Source organism: Rhinolophus hipposideros, assembly GCF_964194185.1.
Source record: "Rhinolophus hipposideros genome assembly, chromosome: 2".
NCBI classification, from domain to species: Eukaryota; Metazoa; Chordata; class Mammalia; order Chiroptera; family Rhinolophidae; genus Rhinolophus; species Rhinolophus hipposideros.
The window spans coordinates 13,362,527-13,383,239 of record NC_138048.1 but is presented as its reverse complement, the minus strand read 5'-3'; the positions used below and the strand labels follow the sequence as shown (position 1 = coordinate 13,383,239).

The following is a 20,713-nucleotide window of genomic DNA, read 5'->3' as shown; positions in this document are numbered from 1 at the left end:
CCCAGTCTATAATATTTTGTTATACAGTGTTCTTTCCATAACATATCTCTTGAATGAATCTCACCTAAAAATGATTTTATAAGGCCAATACTGTGCACAAACAACATCTAGTGCTATAGGCATCCAGTGATAATGTTCTCTTACTGTTGCTTACGAGGGATCAGTGTAGCATCGTGGGTAAGAGTGGGGGCTGTGGGCATGAAAAGCACAAATTCAAGCTCTGCCCCTTACTGGCTGGTTGTCCTTGGTCAAATTCCATAACCATTCTCTGCCTCCTTCCTCATTTGTAAAGTAGGGATAATTGTATCCAACTCACGGAGTTGTGCAGGTTAAACAAATTACTCCACATAAAGCACTTAGTCCAGGGCATTGCTGAGACTGTTCACGTACATCTCATTGGTGACAAGGGTGAAGGTGCTTGGGAAAGCCTTCCGGGGGTGTAGTCACGCCAGTCAGGCCGGGTTCCAATGTCCCCATGTCACAGTTAGCCTGGTTGGTGAGTGGTCCCTACCCGGGATCCTTCAAAACTTTAGGAGCACTTACCTTCCTCATCCTCTTTCTCCTTCTTTATCTTTGTCACTGTCCTTTTCTTTTTGTGAATGAGGAGTAAGGGGGTCAGAGCTTCCCAATGGCCATTTCGTTTCTTTCTACTTTTTATCCCAAACAAAAAGTGATTCTTTTGGCTCTGGCTCATAATTTATTCATAAAAATATCACCATCCAAAGATCTTCGGAAACTAGCAGTTCAAGTTCCTGAAGCACTTGTATGTCTGATTTCATGGTCAGAAGCAGGGTGATAAATAAACAAATAAGAAAACATTTGTTTTCATTGCTACACATCTTATGGCCTGTTGTATAAATCATCTCTCTTGCATTTTGATACAATCCTACTAAAAAGAGTAACTGGTATTGACAAATTTAAAATTATTTTTTCCTTATTAGTTTCAAGCTATAATGCATTCAGATTTGTGCCTTGAAAAGTATGGGTTTAATTAAGATTACGATAATCCCTTAAACACGTGACCTCATGCCCTGTGAGCTAACCATGTAGTATTCGCATGAAAGGTACAAGGCTCTAATGCATTTTTCTTTGTCCTTTCAGCAAGCTGAATAAAAAATGTATTTCCCACAACCTATTCAACTAGAGATTTGATTAACACATTTTTCATTGTATTGTTATGCTGACAGCAACGACTCTGATAGCAATTTAGCATAATAGATGAAGAGATGGGTCATTCAAATGTGTCAGTTATCTTTTACCTATAAGAAATTGGACATCCACATGTGTATGACATTACTGGATACATTTTTACTACGTGTTACATGCATATTTTTGAGGTTTTTTTTACATGAAAAATTTACTCTGATTGCATTCTAGTTTGTGTTCTATGTATGTGAAAATGATCTCTAAATAATCTGAATTCCATAGATAGCGATGCACCTCATGTGACACTGAGACGCTTTTCTTGGTATATTATTTCCAGCTTTTAATTCTTATTTATTTTGAAGATTTGCTATTATTTTTCCTATTTTATTTCTTTGTTTCTATGACGTTTGGTAAGGCTTCTGCTCTAACTTATCTCACAGTGATTCCAAAGTCTGTAAAGTACCACTCATTAAACTCAGGTAGCCCCAAATGCCAGAGAAATGAATTAACAGGTAGGGCCTGAGGCGCTTGCTAGCGGTACTTGAACAGGCTAATGCACAAAGGGGAACACAATGTGTGACAGCTTAGCAGTGACAAAGGAACTGAATCTATCATTTTCTTCCCAAGATCTATTTGCCAAGTGCCCAACCAGGATTTATGAATAGTCTCATTTACAAATGAGGACGTTATAGGATTTTGTGGAGGTTAAGTGATTACTCCAATGTCAGGCTGCAAGTTAGTTATAGACAATTCATGTTTATGGTTCACAATCCCACTTTGCACGTCTTTGCTAAACTTGCCAAATGATTCAAGTTTCTACAGCAAAGAGTAAGAATGCTAACATTGCACAGAGACTGGCACAATTTAAATGTGTCAAATATGTGAATGAATGAATGAATGAATGAATGCATGAAGAGATCTTTTTATTTAAAGTAGTTTGCTAAACCAATTTTAGATAACTATATAACTTAGTAATTGTTTAAGCAATCCCTTGTTGTTTCACTCCAAACCCTCTTCATAGTACAGAGAGTGAAATTCTTTCAGAATTTGGCTGATTGGCTAACAGTTATTTCTCAACTCTAACAACTTTACATGCACACACACACACACACACACACACAGAAAGAACATATAACTCACAATCTCCTAATAATTACAGTTAGTCATTTGCTGCACAGGGATAGACTAGGGAGGTTGGGCATGTTATCAACTCTTAGCCCGTTTGGGCTGCTATATCAAAAATACCATAAATTGGGTGGCTTGTAAACAACACACACTTATTTCTCATAGTTTTGGAGGCTGGGAAGTCCAAGATAATGGAGAATGTAGATTTAATGTTTGGTGAGGACCTGCTTCCTACACGTCACCTTTTTGCTGTAACATAGCATGGCAGAAGGGCCTAGGGAGCTCAGGGAGGTCTCTTTTCTAGGAGCACTCATCTCATTCATTCAGGCTCTACCCACATGACCTAAGCACCGCCCAGAGGCCCCATTTCCTATCACCATCACGTTGGCCATTAGATTTCAACATAGGAACTTTGAGGGAGGGGACATAAGCATTCATTCCATGGCACCAACTACTGAGAAATCAGGTTTAACAATAACTGGGTATTTCCCAATGCCAAGTCGTCAATTAGAAGAGACACCCTGACCATGTTCCAAGTCCATGCATAGGACTGTTCTTCCTTTTTGTCTTTATATACTCTTCTCAAACCTCCTTCTGATATCAGAGGGATCCAGGTTTATTATCTTGTCTTATATTTACAATGAAAGGTTGTTTTCTGATTTTCTAGTTCTGACATTCAGACTTTGGATAGCATCCCTTTGGATCCACCTCAAACACTGAATCCCAGCCATTCCCTATGTCCTTAGGAGTCAAAATATTTGCTCCCTGCTCTCCCTGCCCCAATAAATTGGAGAATGGAACTCTGTTTTTATTGTCCAAGCAGGAGCATTTTTAACAGAGGCTTGTGCATTTTAATACTAACAAAATGGTACAACTTTTTCTCCCTAAACCGTGGATTGGTTGTATCCTAAGCTAAGCATGTTATGCAAACTTCTGTTTTAGTACTTGGATTCTGAAAGATATTTTAACAGCTAATATCATTCCATTGAATAGAATTGAAATTAGACATACTATTTCCTTCAAGAATAATGAAATGTATTGTAACATACATTTTTTCTCCATTATATTTATTATATTACATTATTTTCCAGCAGTTCTTGGCACACACACAAAAGTTAGATATTAAAGTCAGAAGAAGAACTACTAACACTTTGCTGAAAGATCCAGCTAAATTTATTCTCATTCTCATTATCTATCTATCTATCTATCTATCTATCTGTCTGTCTGTCTGTCTGTCTGTCCGTCCGTCCGTCCGTCCGTCCGTCCGTCCGTCCGTCTATCTATCTATCTATCTATCATCTATGTATCTCTATTTCTATCTTTCTTTCTCTGGATTGTTGTTTCCTACAATATATTCAATATTAAATTTACATAGCTATTTAAGAGAAATGTGTTCTACATTTATAAGTTTACCATCTGCCCCTCTGCTCTATCTCTTGATGTAAGAATAAGTAACTGAATTTAATTTTAGAAAAAAAGATTTAGGATAAATATGGTTTAAGAATTCTATAATACAGAGGTAGAGTTAGCCACAGATATTCTAATCATACTTACATAATCCATTTTAAAATACATATTTATTTTAAAAAAGATATTTATCTTAAACCTAAAGAAGTCATTTTTAACCACCACCTTGGATTTTCTAATCTTTGTCAATTTCTTCATTGACCACACACGTGGACTGGGCCAAAGTTTCTCCATAGCACTCAAGGAAATGGATAGAAAGGATACAAAGAAAAGTCTGCTAAGTGAGGAGGCAGCAGCAGAAACAACTGCTCTGGTGCTCAGGGAATGGCTGCCACCTGATTTTGTCAAAAAATGTTGGAGAAAGATGTGGAAACAAAAAAGGGAGACACATCATATATGCTATTATGGCAATATCAACTTCCAGAATTTTCAGAAAATGTCAGTAATCTGCTTAGAGGGAAACATTGGATGATTTGTCTTGAAAGCACATTTGCATAGATATAGCATGCTATTTTTACTTAGATTAGATTATTGTTCAAATTTGTTGATAATATATTTATTCTGGGAAGATGTATCTAATCACATGCAACTAAAGACAGAGGAGAAAATCAGCCGTGCATAATAAAGAAACTAGTTACTATGTTTGGGCGGCTCTGAAGAAGAACAATATGGATTTTTGGTGGATTTTTCCTCATCCCCTACTCCATCCAAGTGATTTTTTGGAATCATCTACGTCATGGGTCACAGCCAGACCTGCTGCTTACTCGAAACTAGTTAGTTTCACATAGTACTGGATCTCTTACAAAAGTTTGAGGTTGGTTTCAAGGGGCTTCAGATGAGAGACATCGAGTCAGTACAATTAAAAACCTGCCAAAATCACTTCACATTATGTCAACTTTGTATGTGTTCACCACATCTAAAATGGTGAGTACTAGCACACAAGTTCTAGAATAAAGGTTTTCCTACTAAAATAACTTAGGTTAGGTTTTTTTGTTTTTTTTTTTTAATTCTTAACTATTTTAAAAAATGAGGCTGTGGAGAAAAAGGAACCCTCATACACTGTTTGTGTGAATGCAGATTGGTGCAGCCACTATGGAAGGCAGTGTGGAGGTTCCTCAAAAAATTACAAATAGAATTACCATATGACCTGACAATCCCTCTCCTGGGTATCTACCCAAAAAATCTGAAAACATTTATCCATAAAGATATATGTGCTCTTATGTTTATTACATCTTTATTTACGGTGGCTAAGCCATAGAAACAGCCAAAGGATGTGGCATATATACACAATGCAATACTATTCTGCCATGAGAAAAGATGAAATACTGCTATTTGCTACAACATAGATGGATCTTGAGATTATAAAGCTAAGCGAAATAAGTCAGACAGAAAAAGTCAAGAACTGTATAACTTCATGCACATGTGGGATATAAAACTGAAAGCAACAAAGGAACAAGACAAACAAATAAAGAAACAAAAACTCATAGACACAGACAACAGTTTAATGATTACCAGAGGGTAAGGGGTGAGGGGGGTAGTTGAAAAAGGTGAAGGGGGTCAAATATGTGGTGATGGAAGGAGAACTGACTCTGGGTGGTGAGTATACGATGTGATATACACATATAGATGATGTATTACAGAATTGTACATTTGAAACCTATATAATTTTACTAATCATTGTCACCCCAATAACTTTAATTAAAAAAAAAAAAATCTAAGATAGACATTGCCCTGATTTTTATTTGTAGAGAGAAATCTGTAAACTACAAATCAGAAAACTAAAAGGAAAACAACAACAAAAACCACGTATATTTCTAGATGTGAGCAAATAAAATGTAAACATCCCATCTGGAAGAAAAAAAAATCACTTTTGACTAGATTTTTACAAGTGTTTAAACAAAAAATACCTTACACAAAATAGATACAACTTTTAGATCAGTCAGGAAAAATGTTTTATTTTCAAAGAGGTGTGAAATGACATAGTTGGTAAGATCTGCTTTTTTTCTTGAAAATTAAATGGGAAAGAAAATGAATGTTTTCATCTTAATAGTTGACAAGTACTAGCTGAAAACTGAAAAAGCACAAAAGATATCCCTAGTGAATAAAAGAATTATATATCAATTAGTTGAGGCACGAGTATTCTACTTGGGCTCATTTAAGGTTTGGAAATGATTTCAGATTGAGTACTAAAATCAAAAGCTTTATTTCTTCTAACTTAGGTTAACTCGCATAACATGTAGTACCTTTTTAAAATTTCTCTCCCAAAGGACTTAAAACAACCACTGCATGATATATTCAAAGTAACTAATTTCTAGTCATCAATCACCCCTGCCATTTTTGGTGTCTATTTATGTTTCTAGACTTGATTTCAGGTCTATAGCCAAAATTCATACAGATCAGAAAAGAATATTAAACAAGGAAAAACATCCCTCAAATCACACAAGGATTAATTTCATGTTCAGAGACACCATTTGCTACACTCCCACTGTAGAAATAATTAACATATATGGCAAACAAATGAGGATACCCTAAGAAGTGCTTCATTTATACACTGAACTCCTATTGCATTTCTCTTGCCTTCCAAATACAGTTGTTCCGTGTTTATAGCTTAACATTTTTCTTATCAAATTTTGAAAAATCAAATAAAAAATCCTCAAGGAAATTGAAGCTTGGGAATGTAAATTTTATTAATTATGCACAAGGATTCTTAGCTATGTATTAATAGTTTAAGGGATTAGAGATTGTTTCATCTTATAAATTTGAATGGCTGGGATATGACAGTTGATGTGAGAAATTCCTTAGCAGCCATCATCCGCATGCTAAAGCCAGCTGTTTTTATACATGAATAATATGCCTATCAGGGGGCATGGCTAAGCAGTTATCTTTATCCTTTACATCGTGAATATGCACAATGCTCTTGCTTTCCCTGGAAGTGTTAGACACAATCCATTTAGATTTGCTCTTTGAGGAGAACTACAAAGCTCAAATGAAGATTTCATACTTCAATGACTGTCACTCAAATGTAGAGGTTAGGTTACAGTGTAGCGGAGCTCAAATTAAACCCCCTAAGTGAGTCAGTTAATTCAAAAGAGGAATATAAGCTAAGAAGAGGAAGGAAGTAACAACCAAATTATACTAACTTATACATTTTTAAAGTCACAAAAAAGACCCATTTTATAATAAAACGGGCAAGATTTAGGAAATACATCGAACACATCTAGAAGTTAGCGACCTTTCAGCTCCTTGAAATAGAAACATACTATATTGTCTTTTAAGAATTTAAATGAAAGGAAGTTGTGAAAAAGAATGCACTGTTTCTTAAGCTGGATGATAGGTAGATGTATTGGTTTTATTTTTTATTATTATTTAAACTATCTCTGCTATGTATTCTTGTCATTTGACCTATTGGGCATATTTGATCTCTTCCTCCATGAAATATATTCTTCTCTCTCCTGGCTTCCTTGGTACTTTATTGATCTCTCTTTGGCAATCTCAATTGTTGATCCCATTTACTGTCCTAACCCAGAACTAATTTCTCAGACTTTGCCTTACCATCTACCCTCACTCACAGGTGGTCTCATACAGACTCAGATTCTAGATGTGTTCTTTATACTGGAGATGCACCAGTTTATATCTCTAGCCCAGATTTCTCCCCAGAACTCCTGATCTTTATATCCAGCTTTCTGCTCACATTTTCACTTAGATTTCTAGTGGGTATATCAACTTTAATAATACAACAGTGCTCAAAAATCCTCCCATGACTTCCCATCTCATTCTGAGTAAGAATCAAAGGTTATATACTGGTTTACAAAGGTCCTATATCATCGGACCCCTTCTTCCCCAGAACAGCACAGTTCCTGCTAATATACTCCTTATTTATTCTTACCGACTTCCTCGTTGCTTCTCAAACATGTCAAGCACACTGATGCCTCAGAGCCTTTGCTCTGCCAAAAGTGCTTTTTCCTCCAGAATCCATGCAGCTCCCTGCCTTAAGCCTTCAGCTTATGCTTAAGTGTCACCTCATCAACGAGACCTTCCTGAACCACCCTATTTAAAAGTTCTCCATCTCACTGCATTTTATAGGTTTTCTTTACACTTATATTTTTTCCATTGCACTTAAAACCATCTGACCCAATGTGTTTTCCTTGATTCTTTGCTTATTTCTTGTCTCCCACACTCAATGTATGCGCCAGGAGAAGAGGGATTTTTAGCTGTGTTTAACGCAGTAGCTCTGGTACTCAGAATAGAACCTCACATTATATCTTAAGAAGCTATCAAATGAGTACATTTTGTATACTTTTTAGATGGATGTTTCACAGTACAGACTTCAAAAAAGGAAGGTAGTATAAAAAAAGTATAAAATAAAGAAAGCAGTGGTTTTTACACACATGCTGGTCAAACACCTTCATTATTTCTTTTAATAAAAATCAAATTCCATTATATCATGGGGAATTTGATTAAAATTAGTGCTTTACAACCAGCTGTTTCTCTATCACATGGACAAATTAGGATACCCAAAATTAATGGATGAAGTTATGCAATTTTACTAGAACAGAGATGAGGCAAAAAGATGGATTAAGGTAACTCCATTAAATAGATTATGATGGGGGAAGATAAACATAAATTTGTGATTGGAGCTATAGAATTGGAAGTTATTTAGTTTTACATTGGTAAACTTGGAAAATAGTCCACTTTATGTTGTTTACTATGTATTTATCTTGGTGGTTGGACTTGCGAACAAGTTTTTTTTTTTTTTTTTTTTTTTTAATTTATTTTGTAGACACTACAGTTTTCTGCGAGGCACTCCCATGAACACTTTTGATGCTTTCTTAGTAATAGGCATTTTGCAATGCCCTTTCAGTTGCTGGGAAGATTCAAACTTTATAAGTTAGGATGGAAGGCAGAAAACCTGGCTTTACAGATACCTTGGGGGCAGCCACGTGACTTGGTGCCACCAACCAGAGTCAGCCATACACGACTGTGAGGAAACAAGTACTGCTTTTCAGGTCCTGTTCTTGGCCCTGAGACTAAATTAATAAACACATGTTAAATGCAAGCAGTCTCTATATCTTAAACTGATTATTACAGTTTATAGCATTTACAATCAAACATATAAAATAGTTTATATACTGGTTGAAATACATAAATGAGCAGTTCTTGGATAATTACATCCACAGTCTTTTTTCAGGTGAGAAAACAGCTTTTTTTTTTTTTTCTTTAGTGGAGAAGCCTATGTCTTATGATTCATTATATAATCAACAGCCCATTACACAGTCCTAGGTTCATTGGTGCTCAATAGATAATTGTTGACAAATAAAGTATATTGGGTTGTAATACACTTTACAAATATACTCGTTAGAAATTATTAAGTGAGAGGCTCCATCATCATGAAAAGAGCAAGGATATATCACATCCCATTGTGTGATATAGAGATGATGTATTACAGAATTTTACACTTGAAACCTGTGTAACTTTACTAACCAACGTCACCCAAATAAACTGTAATCTAAAAAAAAAAAAAAAAATCAGACTCACCCAGCCCCATTACATGACCGTGAAACTGCCCTTTGCTTCACTTTTTCCCCCTCAGCAAAATGGGGACCATGACACCTATTTTGCAAGACTGAGATAATTAAAGCAAACATTGCATTTTCAAACAACTGCCACCTAATACGTACTCAAGCTAAATGGTAACTAGTACTTATAAAGTCTGAGATTTCAAAATAACCTATATTCTGGAGGTACAAATATGATCCTGCTGGTTAGAGGCTGCAGATCATGTCATACCTAATTACCTGCAAAGATACTCTGGAGTATAGGTTGGACAAAATGTGTCGGGCAGCTGTGAATTCTTATGTGAGGCCAAAATTTCTGGTGTACATTAACAAAAACTTAAGGGCTTGTACCTGATTGTTTCTATCTACACTAGGACATAAACCACGTAACAAAATGCAAATTATTTAACAGCAATTTAGTCCTGATTTGCAGAGTAATAATATCTATTTTCACCAAGGTTACTCTAATTAGAACCAATGAGACTCATTAAAACTCAAAAGCCATCTAGTGCTCCAGCACTGTAGCAGACAAAAATAAAATCGAGCACATCGGTGAGATAGCTCCTATCCTTACTTACCTTCAAGTGAGATGCTTCTGTAGTGTTGCTTTAGCAATTTGCATCCCTTCATGCACTTAAAAATGTGTACAAATGTTCTAATTGGTGCACATACTGAAAAAGTATTTTAGCCAGAATTTTTATTAAGTGTACAGATCTTTATAGAAAGGCTATAACTCTGTTCTATGCCTGAAGGATCAGACAGTACATGGATTCATGCTTCATTGGGTTTTCAGAGAAGAGTGAACAGTTCCAGAGGACTGAGACAGGAAGGGTGAGATTTCAGGGGTCTGTGGAGTGCAGCAGTGAAGCGCAATGGGGGTGAGTAGAGGGCAGGCTCTCAGCATCAGAGGAGCCTGTCAGAGGGGATCCGGCCCCCGCATCTGACTGGGCTTCAGTAGTATGGTTATGTTATTGACAGATGCCTGGACTGTACGTAGGCTTCCAGCATTGCACTATGGGAATAGAAACCACATTGTCAGCCAGATAATGAAGTATCTATAGAAGCTTGACAGGTGGACAAGATAAAGAGAGATTCTAGGGAACAATGTGTGCAAAGTTCTCAGAGGTTTGAAAGAGAATAGCACATTTTGGGAATACTTAATGGTCGATGGCTGGAGCTGAGAGGACATTAGGAAATGATGGGAAATGAAATTGAAAAGATAAGCTTGGGCCAGATAATGAAGAATCTTGCATGTCAAGCTCTCTGGCTCTTTGACTTGGTGAGAAAGTGTAGATAAAGTGATGGGTGATAGGGGACAGGACTGTTGATAGAACTCACCTAAGGATCTCTCTTTTTTCTACGGAGAAGGATGCGAGGTCAGAGGATAAAGGGAATAGTCAGTTTAGGCCCTTAAGGATGCTAAGGATGTCTCCTTTTGAGGATTTGAATGACTGCAATAATAAAGAAAGAATGAGAGAGGTATCAAACCAGAGTAAGGAAGCATGTGTAGAAGACACAGACCATGATGGTGTCAACTGGCATATTTATGTGAATAACCATTAGGCTAGCATTTCAGCACAATAAACATTTTTGTTTGGCATTTCAGTATGTATTACTGCCAAACTGTGGAGTGATTTCTTTATATACATGCTGACATAGACAATTTTATAAGGTAGATTTATGATTTTACTTTAAAAATCCATTTGAATAAAACTAGCCACAGTAACAAATACTTATATAGCACCTATTTTTTTTTCAGGGACTATTGTTCTAAACCCTCTACACATGTTAACTCATTTAAACTTCACAGTAACCTGTATGGAGTGTTTACTATTAGTGTTTTCATTTTATACATAAGGAACTCAGAAAGGTTAAGAATTTGTCCAAAGTTCCATCCTTCGTGTGCAGTGAAGTTAGTATTTGATCTCAGGAAATTCTATCCATTAGGTTGTAACCATTAGCTTGTGTTTAAGAAAATATGTGATACAATAAAAAAAAATCCACAGTTTCTTGGAACCACCTGAGCTGGACACAATTCTTAGTTCTACCACCCACTTATTATGTGCAAGAAATTGGTTAAAACCATGTTAAGCATACAATGCAAAATGGAATGCAATTATGGATTTAATGTTTGGTTTTGTGAAGTCTTGTGAGACCACAGTGGAAGGATTTTCTATGTGCCCTAGAAGAGGGGCACATACGAGGTCTGACAATTAAATTCACAAACTCACCACTGGGCCCTTACATTGGCAGCACTGTACCAAAAGCTCAGTAGGGTTTCATAACCTTGGTGTCTCACAGCTATGTTCATGTCGACATGTGATAGTGTCTTGCTGAGTGGCGTTCGTTATTGTCGTTGCATGTTTTTGTGTGCCATTGCAAGAATGTCTGAGCTCGAATCAGAGAAACGAAGAAACATTAAATTTTTTGTTAAACTCGGCAAGAGTAGAAGTGAAATCAGGGACATGTTAGCCCAAGTTTATGGGAATAATGGCATGAAGAAAATGGCAGTGTACAAATGGACTAAACATTTTTCTGAGGGGAGAGAATGCGTCACTGATGAAGAGCGGTTGGGGCGGCCAGTAACAACCACAACTGATGAAAACATTGCAAAAATTCACCAAATTATGAGTCAAAATCATCATCTGACTGTGAGAAGCATAACAGAGCAAGTAAGCATCAATAGAGAAACAGGAAAATCTTAACTGGAAATCTTGGCATGAGAAAGGTGGGTGCAAAAATGGTTCCCAAGGAGCTCACCGATGAACAAAAGCAAAGGAGAGTCGAAGTCTGCCAAGACCTTTTGTAGAGGCAAGATGATGTTTTGGGCCACGTTATCACTGGTGATGAAACATGGGTGTACTAATACGATCCTGAAACAAGGCGTCAAATTGCACAGTGGATGTCAGTCAATTCTCCATGACCAAAAAATTTCTGTCAGTCCAAATCAAGAGTCAAAATGATGTTGCTAACTTTTCCTGATATCAGAGGTATTAATCATTATGAATTTGTACCAACTAGACAAACAGTTAACCAAGTTTACTATTTGGAAGTGTTCAAAAGGCTACATGAAAAAGTTAGACAAAAATGACGTGAACTTTTCCCCAACAATTCATGGCTCTTGTATCACGGCAATGCACCAGCTCACACTGCACTGTCTGTGAGGGAGTTTTTAGCCTGTAAACAAATCACTGTATTGGAAAACCCTCCCTACTCATCTCATCTGGCCCCCAAAGGCTTCTTTGTTTACCCAAAGATAAAGGAAATATTGAAAGGAAGAAATTTTGATGACATTCAGGGCATCAAAGGTAATGCAATGACAGCTCTAATGGCCATTCCAGAAAAAGAGTTCCAAAATTGCTGTGAAGGGTGGACTAGGCACTGGCATCAGTGCATAGCTTCCCAAGGGGAGTACTTTGAAGGTGACCATAGTGGTATTCAGCAATGAGGTATGTAGCACTTTTTCTAGGATGAGTTCGTGAACTTAATTGTCAGGCCTCGTATGTACATGTGGCAGTGCATATTTACATGCAGAAGTGCACAATGCAGTATGAGTAAAGCAATCAAATGACACGTTATAAAATATCTAATCCATGTAAACACATGAAAAATCCAAAAATAAAAAGGATCAGACTAAACAGTTTTTTCCTAACAAAAGATAAACTGAAAAAGATATGTGTGTGTGTTTCTGGGGGTGAAAGAAGGTGGCAGACCTCCTGGCAAAGGGAGTACTTTCAGATGCCCCCCTTTCTCATCCAGTGACCATTCAAAGGCTACAAATCAGAACAAATTCACCAAGGAACACAGGTCATTTATCACCATGCTCATTTTTACATATAATGTTTCCAACAATAGGGATTTTTCTGTACACATCTAAAATTAAAAACAAAAATGAAAACATTTAGATTCAGCATTTTCCTCTATAGCATTTATATGCTACTCCAATAGTTAAGCTAGAGAGTGACTATTTTATTGTTACTATTAGTACATACCAAGGACCAGCATTTTCTTATTTTCTATGTATAAAATAGGATTAGAACTGGTGTTTAAGCTTTGGTATTTATAAACTAATTAAGAAGCTGTAAGTTTTGCCACTGGTCATATGGCATGTAAATATATAATATGTACGTATAAAACAAATATATTTTATTTCATAACTTTGTGTATACTGTGGCTCAGCCATTTTATAAAGGTGACTATTAAACTAATAAAATTAGTATTCGATAATTAAGTGATATATTTTATCATTTACTCTCACTTTTATGTTCCTATGCTGAATTAGGGACTAAAATGTACTCAGTCATGCGAAACCCAGCAACTGTAAACTCATAGACTGTACTTTAGATGAGTCTCATCCTCAAATATATTCTTTTTTGCTTTGCAATAGACCTTTTATTTACAAATGGGTTTTCATTATCCATAGAAAATGCAAATGGTGCAAGCTAAACTCATTCAAAATTAATTTTCATTTGAGAAGTGTAAAATGTGTCGCTCTTCCTTTTCACAGGCAAATATCCATAGCAAACATTAATATTTCATGAGAATAAACAGCATATAAAAGGAATCCTCATGGAAGGAATGGCATTTAGGCATATCTTAGAAAAATAACTCTGACATTTGTTGGGACAAAGAAACATCACTCTGACATTCCCCTTTGTGAAGATTTTAAAATAAAACATTGTTTCATTTAGGTAAGTTTACACAGCACCATTTATAATCCCCCTACACACTGATTACAATGTATTCATGAAAGTATTTAAATGTTCCATTTCCTTAACTGAAAATGTTTTATATTTGCAAGCCTTAAGCCCAGCAGCACTGATAATTATTGTTATTATTATACCATTCAATTCGCATGAGTTTTGCCTGGGTTCAAGTAAGATAAAATTCCTTGGGAGCTTCATTAGGACTTCCATCTGATTCAGAAAACAAGAACTGTTTCCTCCCAGAGTAAATAACCACTGAGAGCTCGAAGTGATGTTAGGTGCCAATCATGGCCTCCCAGTTCACATCAGCTGAACGATTTAACAATTTTGAGTTCTATTACCCAGGAGGGCCGTGATGTTATGAATCTATCCTCCTCAGTAGGTTTTGCAGTTGAAAGTCCTGTCTAATGATGTGTGCTAATACATAATGATAATGTCCTTCACCGAGTTTCTCTCTAATGGTGTGTGTTACTTTATAATGATAATATGCTGGAGTGAGACAATAACGTTAATATTCCTGCTGTACTGAGAAGAATATATGCCAGATACTATAGTGCTCATGAATGACCTCAACTAGTGGCTCCCTCAAATTGGGAAACGGAATAAAATAGAGAAGAGACATAAACCCAACCTCTCACCACACAAGAAAAGAAATCGCCCCATGGCAGATGCATTAGGACACCACAGTACTCTGAAGACTGGAGGCAGATTTTTTTTTTTTCTTTTCCGTTTTCCCTCACTCTCTTTTAACATAGAAGCTCAGGGGTTTATGATTACTTAGTCTTCATGTGGCCCTTGAAAATGATTCATTTTGGGGGGAACAGATGTTAAGGGACTTATCATGCTGAATTACTCCTGAGGGTGAACATTCTTTAGTTTTTCTGGTAGATTCTCCCATCGTTCTATCCAACTAATATAGCAGTATAGTAAAAGTATAAAACACATTTATGCTATTTGATGCCAAAGTTTTTAGAACATTATTTACATTGGAAAAATCATCTAATGAAAGCACGCATGTTTTTACTTCTTATTATGGTCAGTTTAAATATAATATAACGTGGGTGCCTGGGCCCAATACACAAGGAGGAATGTGCTCTTATTTTAAAGAACATAGAAGCGAGAAAGCGAAACACCTACTTTATTCCCATTGGAGAATTAAGTCATAGGAGTCATTAGATGAGTATGAAGAATCAGATACTAAAATATTAAAAGTTGTCAAAAATGCTAACAGCCGTGTATATACCAGTTGACTTCTGCAATTACAAGAGATACTCAAAGTGGTAATTTTAATACAGTTTTTTTTTTCCTTTCTTAAAATGTGTATACATTTTTTTTGGCACCTTCTGTATGTTATAGGGTAAGGAGAGATGAAGTAATTACTTTTATATAAATCTATCTAATTCCTTATTTCCTGACTTTTTCAGTTTTAATTATCTTTGTGAAAAGGTGTCACAATACTTCAATAAATAAGACTGTGTTTGTGAAAACCCTATAAACTATTCAGCTTTATTATAAGTAGTAGTAGTAGTAGTAAAAAGTAATGGCAACTATTATGTATTGAACATTTAAAATGTGTCAAGCATGGGGTAGTACTTTTATATTTATTATCTCTCATTGAATTTTTCAAAAAAATATCCTATGATATAGATATTATTCTTGATCTTATTTAAAAAGTTAATATCATACCCGAGTTCAAACTGATTAAAATCGAAATAGAGGTGACATGCAGCTTATCCTACCTGCATCTGGTTTATGAGTCGTAATTATGAATGGAGGCGAGGTAAAATCATCCTTCCCGTAAGTCTGTAAGTTGTCTTTGAGGCTCATTTTGCCACACTTCTTGGAAGTAAGTGGTCTATAGATCTGTCAATCTTTTGTCATATGCCAAGGTTCACAGTCAATGTCTTGGACTAGGAGAACGGCTGAATTAACCAAAGATGCTCTCTCACTTCCTTGACTAGTCCATGCAATGGCTATCTTCATAGTCATCCTTTACTATCACCAATGTCTACCCATTTCATGAAAAATAAAGGAAGAAGAAAGGTATCATATGAAATACACTGAACTCTCTTTTAATACCATTGTAGCAGTAACAGTAATACAATCAATCCATAGGGAAACACAATAATTAAAGAGATATAATCCTTACAAAGTTTCAGGCAGAGGTCTTTGTCTGGATTATAAAATTCACTAAGATAATAAAATGAGTGTTAAATAAAAAGTAAACTTTAATCCTGGGTCTCCCCATTGATGATATATCGCAAGCAAACATCCTTAGAAGCTGTGCAGTAAAGGGTTAACTCAGCAGGCCTGGGGTGTTCAAACCCTACACATTCCATGATAGGATGGGCCCTTGACAGTCTCCTGGGAGATAATGTCTAAGCCCTTGGAATATTCTGTCTGATAAGAGTCTTTGCCCACCTGGGGTTTGGGGCCACGTCAGGTAGCTTATACTTACAATGTGATTTATGATGCATGCTTGTTTTTTTCTTTTTTCTTTCAGTTTTATTATTTATTTGTTTGTTTGCCCGTTTGTTTTTCCACCTGATGTCTTGGGTCACACTGTACTGCTTATACTGCAGGGATTGGATGGGGGCTGGAGACTGAGTGGATAAGGCAGTCATACAAGTGATTCATGCCTGCATGACTGACCCCAGTGAAAACTCTAGACTCAGGGCTCAGGGGAGCTTCCCTAATTGACAGTATTTCACACATAGAGTCACATATGCTTGCCTGAAGAATTAAGCACTGTTCTTGAAACTCCAATGGGAGACAACAATTGGAAGCTCTGGACACCACTCTATGTGCCATTTGTCTCCATTGATTTTAATCTGTATTCTGTAACTGTAATAAACTATAACTGTGAGTATAATAGCTTTTCTGAGTTCTGTGAGTCCTTCTACCAAATTGCCAAACCAGAGGATGATTCTGGGCATCCAGAAAAAATTGCTAAAATGAATCACAGAAACCATGCAGTGAGGAGCTTCAGAGCGGGCACACGTGACTCCCAATAAAGCAAGATGTGTCTACCAGTTGGATGGCACTAAGCTATCAGAAGGCAAGTATCAAGAGCTGCCACTCAACTCCCTCAATCCCCTGAGATTTTATAACTTCTAAATTTTCTCATTGGGAAATTTTCCAAGATTCAGGTATTAATTATGATTGCAAAGTGTATACAGAGAAAGAAGAATGGTTATATTTGGGTAGGAGTAATAAAATAGTGAATTTGTTAGTATTATGTTTCAAAAAAATATTAGATTATCAATTTCCAATTACCTTTTGAAAAGTTAATTTTTAAGACACATCAAGCTATACTTTATACTTACTGACATATAGATATACGTTATATTTATATATGGACAATATGGCATATTAACTATTTATACAACATAGCATATACTAAGAGAGTAATTTAGTTTTAAGAGACCTGGATTCTAGCCCATGCTCAGCAGTTTCTGAGCTTCAAGTTGGGGTGATAAAAAAGGTCTCAACTATTTAGGACTCAGGAGGATTACTCTTAGTCCCAACTCAGCCACTTGCTAGTTTTGTACATTGGTTAATTCATTTACATTTTGAGCTTCTAGTTTTTCACCCAAAAATAGGGATACTGACTTACACGTCCCATCTATTATGAGGCTCAAAATTGATAACATATGTAAACTGGTTTCCACACTGTAAAGCAAAATGAAAACATACAGAATAGTTTTTAATTAATAAAGTAAATATACTTGGTCCATTTAAGCAGATTCTTGTGAGAATATGAGCTATTAAGGCACTAACAAAAGGGAAGCATGCATCCCCACTTATTGACAAGGCTGATTAAATTCCACCCACTTCAAAAATCTGCTTTGGTCCCTGCCCACCTCCACGTATGATCTCACGTAGGCTTTGTTTGCACTTTTCTTGTGACAATTATCTGACTTTGCTTTTCAATATTGTCACTTGTGCTCCTATATATAAATTTCTTGAAAAGAAAGTCAATCTTGGTAATCCCCTTAGCACCTAGAGCTACATGTGCAAAAGGCACGCTCAGAAAACTGTTAAATGGAACAATTATTAGCACTAAACAATTTGATATCACCGTCCAAGTGAAACCAATAAATTAAAGGTGTATTAGTAACCACAAATTCGTATTAGAACAGGGATTCTCAATCTTGACTTTCGATTTATAATTGTGTAGGGTGTTATAAAACAATAAACAAACAAAAACCCACCAGCAACCAAAACAACTCAACTGATTTTTGTAAAAGAAAAAAAAAAAATTATTCCAGGCCAATTAACTCAGAGTTTATAGGAATGAGAAACAAAACACCCACATTAAAAGAAAAAAAGAAAAATACCTCCCACTTAATGGTAATGTGTGGAGAGATCAAAGAATCATTGATCTAGAGTCAGAATTTGAGTTTAATTCCCTTTTTATGAAAATTTTGAATGTCTAAATAATAGATTTATGTTAAATGTATAGAAATTAACTTGAATTCTGGTCATAATCTTGATAACAAATAGAAATTATTTTTGAAAAATACCAGGTTTGGTAGTAAGGAGCTAAGAAAGCTAGCTTTCTTTAACATTTAGCAGGAAGTGAAGTATGATAGTTTCTAACTATGTCACCCAGATTTGTTTCAAATTACTTATGCACAGACATAAACAAGCCATTATTTAGTACAGTTAATAACCCATGACAAGTTTCCTTAAAATAAATGGGTTCTCGAAATTCAATTTTATTTATTAGCCAATTTGAATTTTTTTCCTAGGCATTTATCCATCAAACATGGCACTGTTATTGCACATGCATTATGCAGCATGTCAAATTAAACCATTGTTGATAAAACAAACATTAGTTATTGAAATGATCCAAATGCCAGCTTGAAATGCTGTGTTGTAGCTAATAAATATGCCTAACTTCCAGTGCAGAAAGAGTGTGCAAACATGATAATTTGATTTCTATGCCTGTATTTCATAAAAATTAAAAAAAAAAAAATACCTCTCACAAAGAACAATAGTTTTGTCCTCCATTTAATGCTAGGCATATAGTGCTAGCACAAGTAATTGATAATGGTAACAATATTATTAGTGATACCAACAAGTTCTATCATTTTGTTTCTATACCTAAAAAAAACACATTTATTAGCATCTTTAATCCTGTGAAAGACCTTTCCAGTGCTCAATTTGATCTTATTTCGAAGGCTCATATTTCCTAGGACAAGGTGGATGGCCTGAGATACAGACATTTAAATTTATTATCAAAGAAGGAACCAAAATCCAGTATTTGTATCCTTATGAAATAAAGAATGGATGTGTTACTTGTAAACTTATTGAACTCATGCTGAAAAGCTTATGGAAGGCTCTGAGTTTGACCTTGAACCTACATTCTAATGAGAAGTACTTGTTGAAGTGGCTTTAAGACAATCTATGACAATCTGCCCAGGTCTTAATACAAGATAAACTAAAATTAGTATTAGAAAAGGGGCCAGAATTCTCACAAACCATTCGATGTGCTTCCTATTTACACACCCACCTCCATTCTCACCACACCATCCATCCCCCAGTGGAACTTTCCATGAAAGAACTTTTAAGGATATTTTAAAGAATCCACTAAACCAAATAATATCCTTACCTTTTTTTTTCAAAACATGTCAATTAATACATGTATTTTAGATAGAAACACAACTCCCATGTATAATATAACAAACTGTAGAAAGTGAGATTTAAGATATTAATTTTCAGCTTTCAACTTTTATAGAGCATTCTTAAGCTGAAAAAAATCCTTTACAAAGAGATGAATTTTTATTAAATAACTGATATGAATTAGGCGCTTTACCTAATTTTTCCTCCCTCCTTCTCTTCCTAACTAACAAATGCACATCAAACACTCCTACTGGGAGACAAACAATGCTCTGGACATCGGACATAGTGAACATTCCAGACTTGGTTTCTGTCCTTCAGGAGCTTGCTCTTTCACCATGAAAACGCACTTCAACTGGCATCTACAATGAAAAAAATATGTATAACAAGTGTGTGTGGGAAGAAGAGATTGCTATGTGTGCATACTCTAAAAACACGTAATACAGACAGGGAAAGATCAGAAGAGGCTTCCTAAACAGAGAGATTTTTAACCCGAGATCATCAAAATAAGTGTATAGCTGTGCAACCCTTGAGGTGGGGGTAAGGGGAGGGGGGAGAGAGAAAGTTTCAGCACACATAAAAGCTTTTGCAAAGGACTGAAATAAAGAGGAAGTGTACCATGGTCTAGGAATTAAAATGCGGTTGTTTGTTATGCTTAGTGTTGGTACTAGTGGTCCTCAACCTTTCAACCTTGGCATTATTGACATGTTTGGATGGATAATTCTTTGTTGTGTGTGGGGGGCTGGGGTTTGTGTTGACCTGGGCGTTGGATGATGTTTAGCAGCATCCTTGAGTGCTACCCACTGCAGACCTGTATCACCCCTATCCCCGAGTTTTGACAAACAGAAGTGACTCCATGCATCGTCCCCTGGGAGGCAAAACAACCCCAGTTGACAACCTGGTCTACAGGTAAGGGACTTGAGAGTGGGGTAGGTGCGTATGTGTCAAAAGATGACACTGCAGAGATTAGCGAAGGTGAATACTCTTCCACTTTATTTTCCTTCTGCCCTGCCACATTCAACCTGAAGCTATTTGCCAAGTCCTTGTTCTCCACAATCCTCTCCTTCTCTTCTCACTCAACATATGGGA

General features: G+C 36.1%; 1 protein-coding gene across 12 annotated transcripts in view; it reads right to left on the bottom strand.

Moving 5' to 3' along the window:
* The window catches only part of ROBO2 (roundabout guidance receptor 2), a 1,701,369-nt gene that overhangs the window by 1,012,807 nt on the left and 667,849 nt on the right, over positions 1-20,713 (bottom strand). The window lies entirely within an intron of this gene.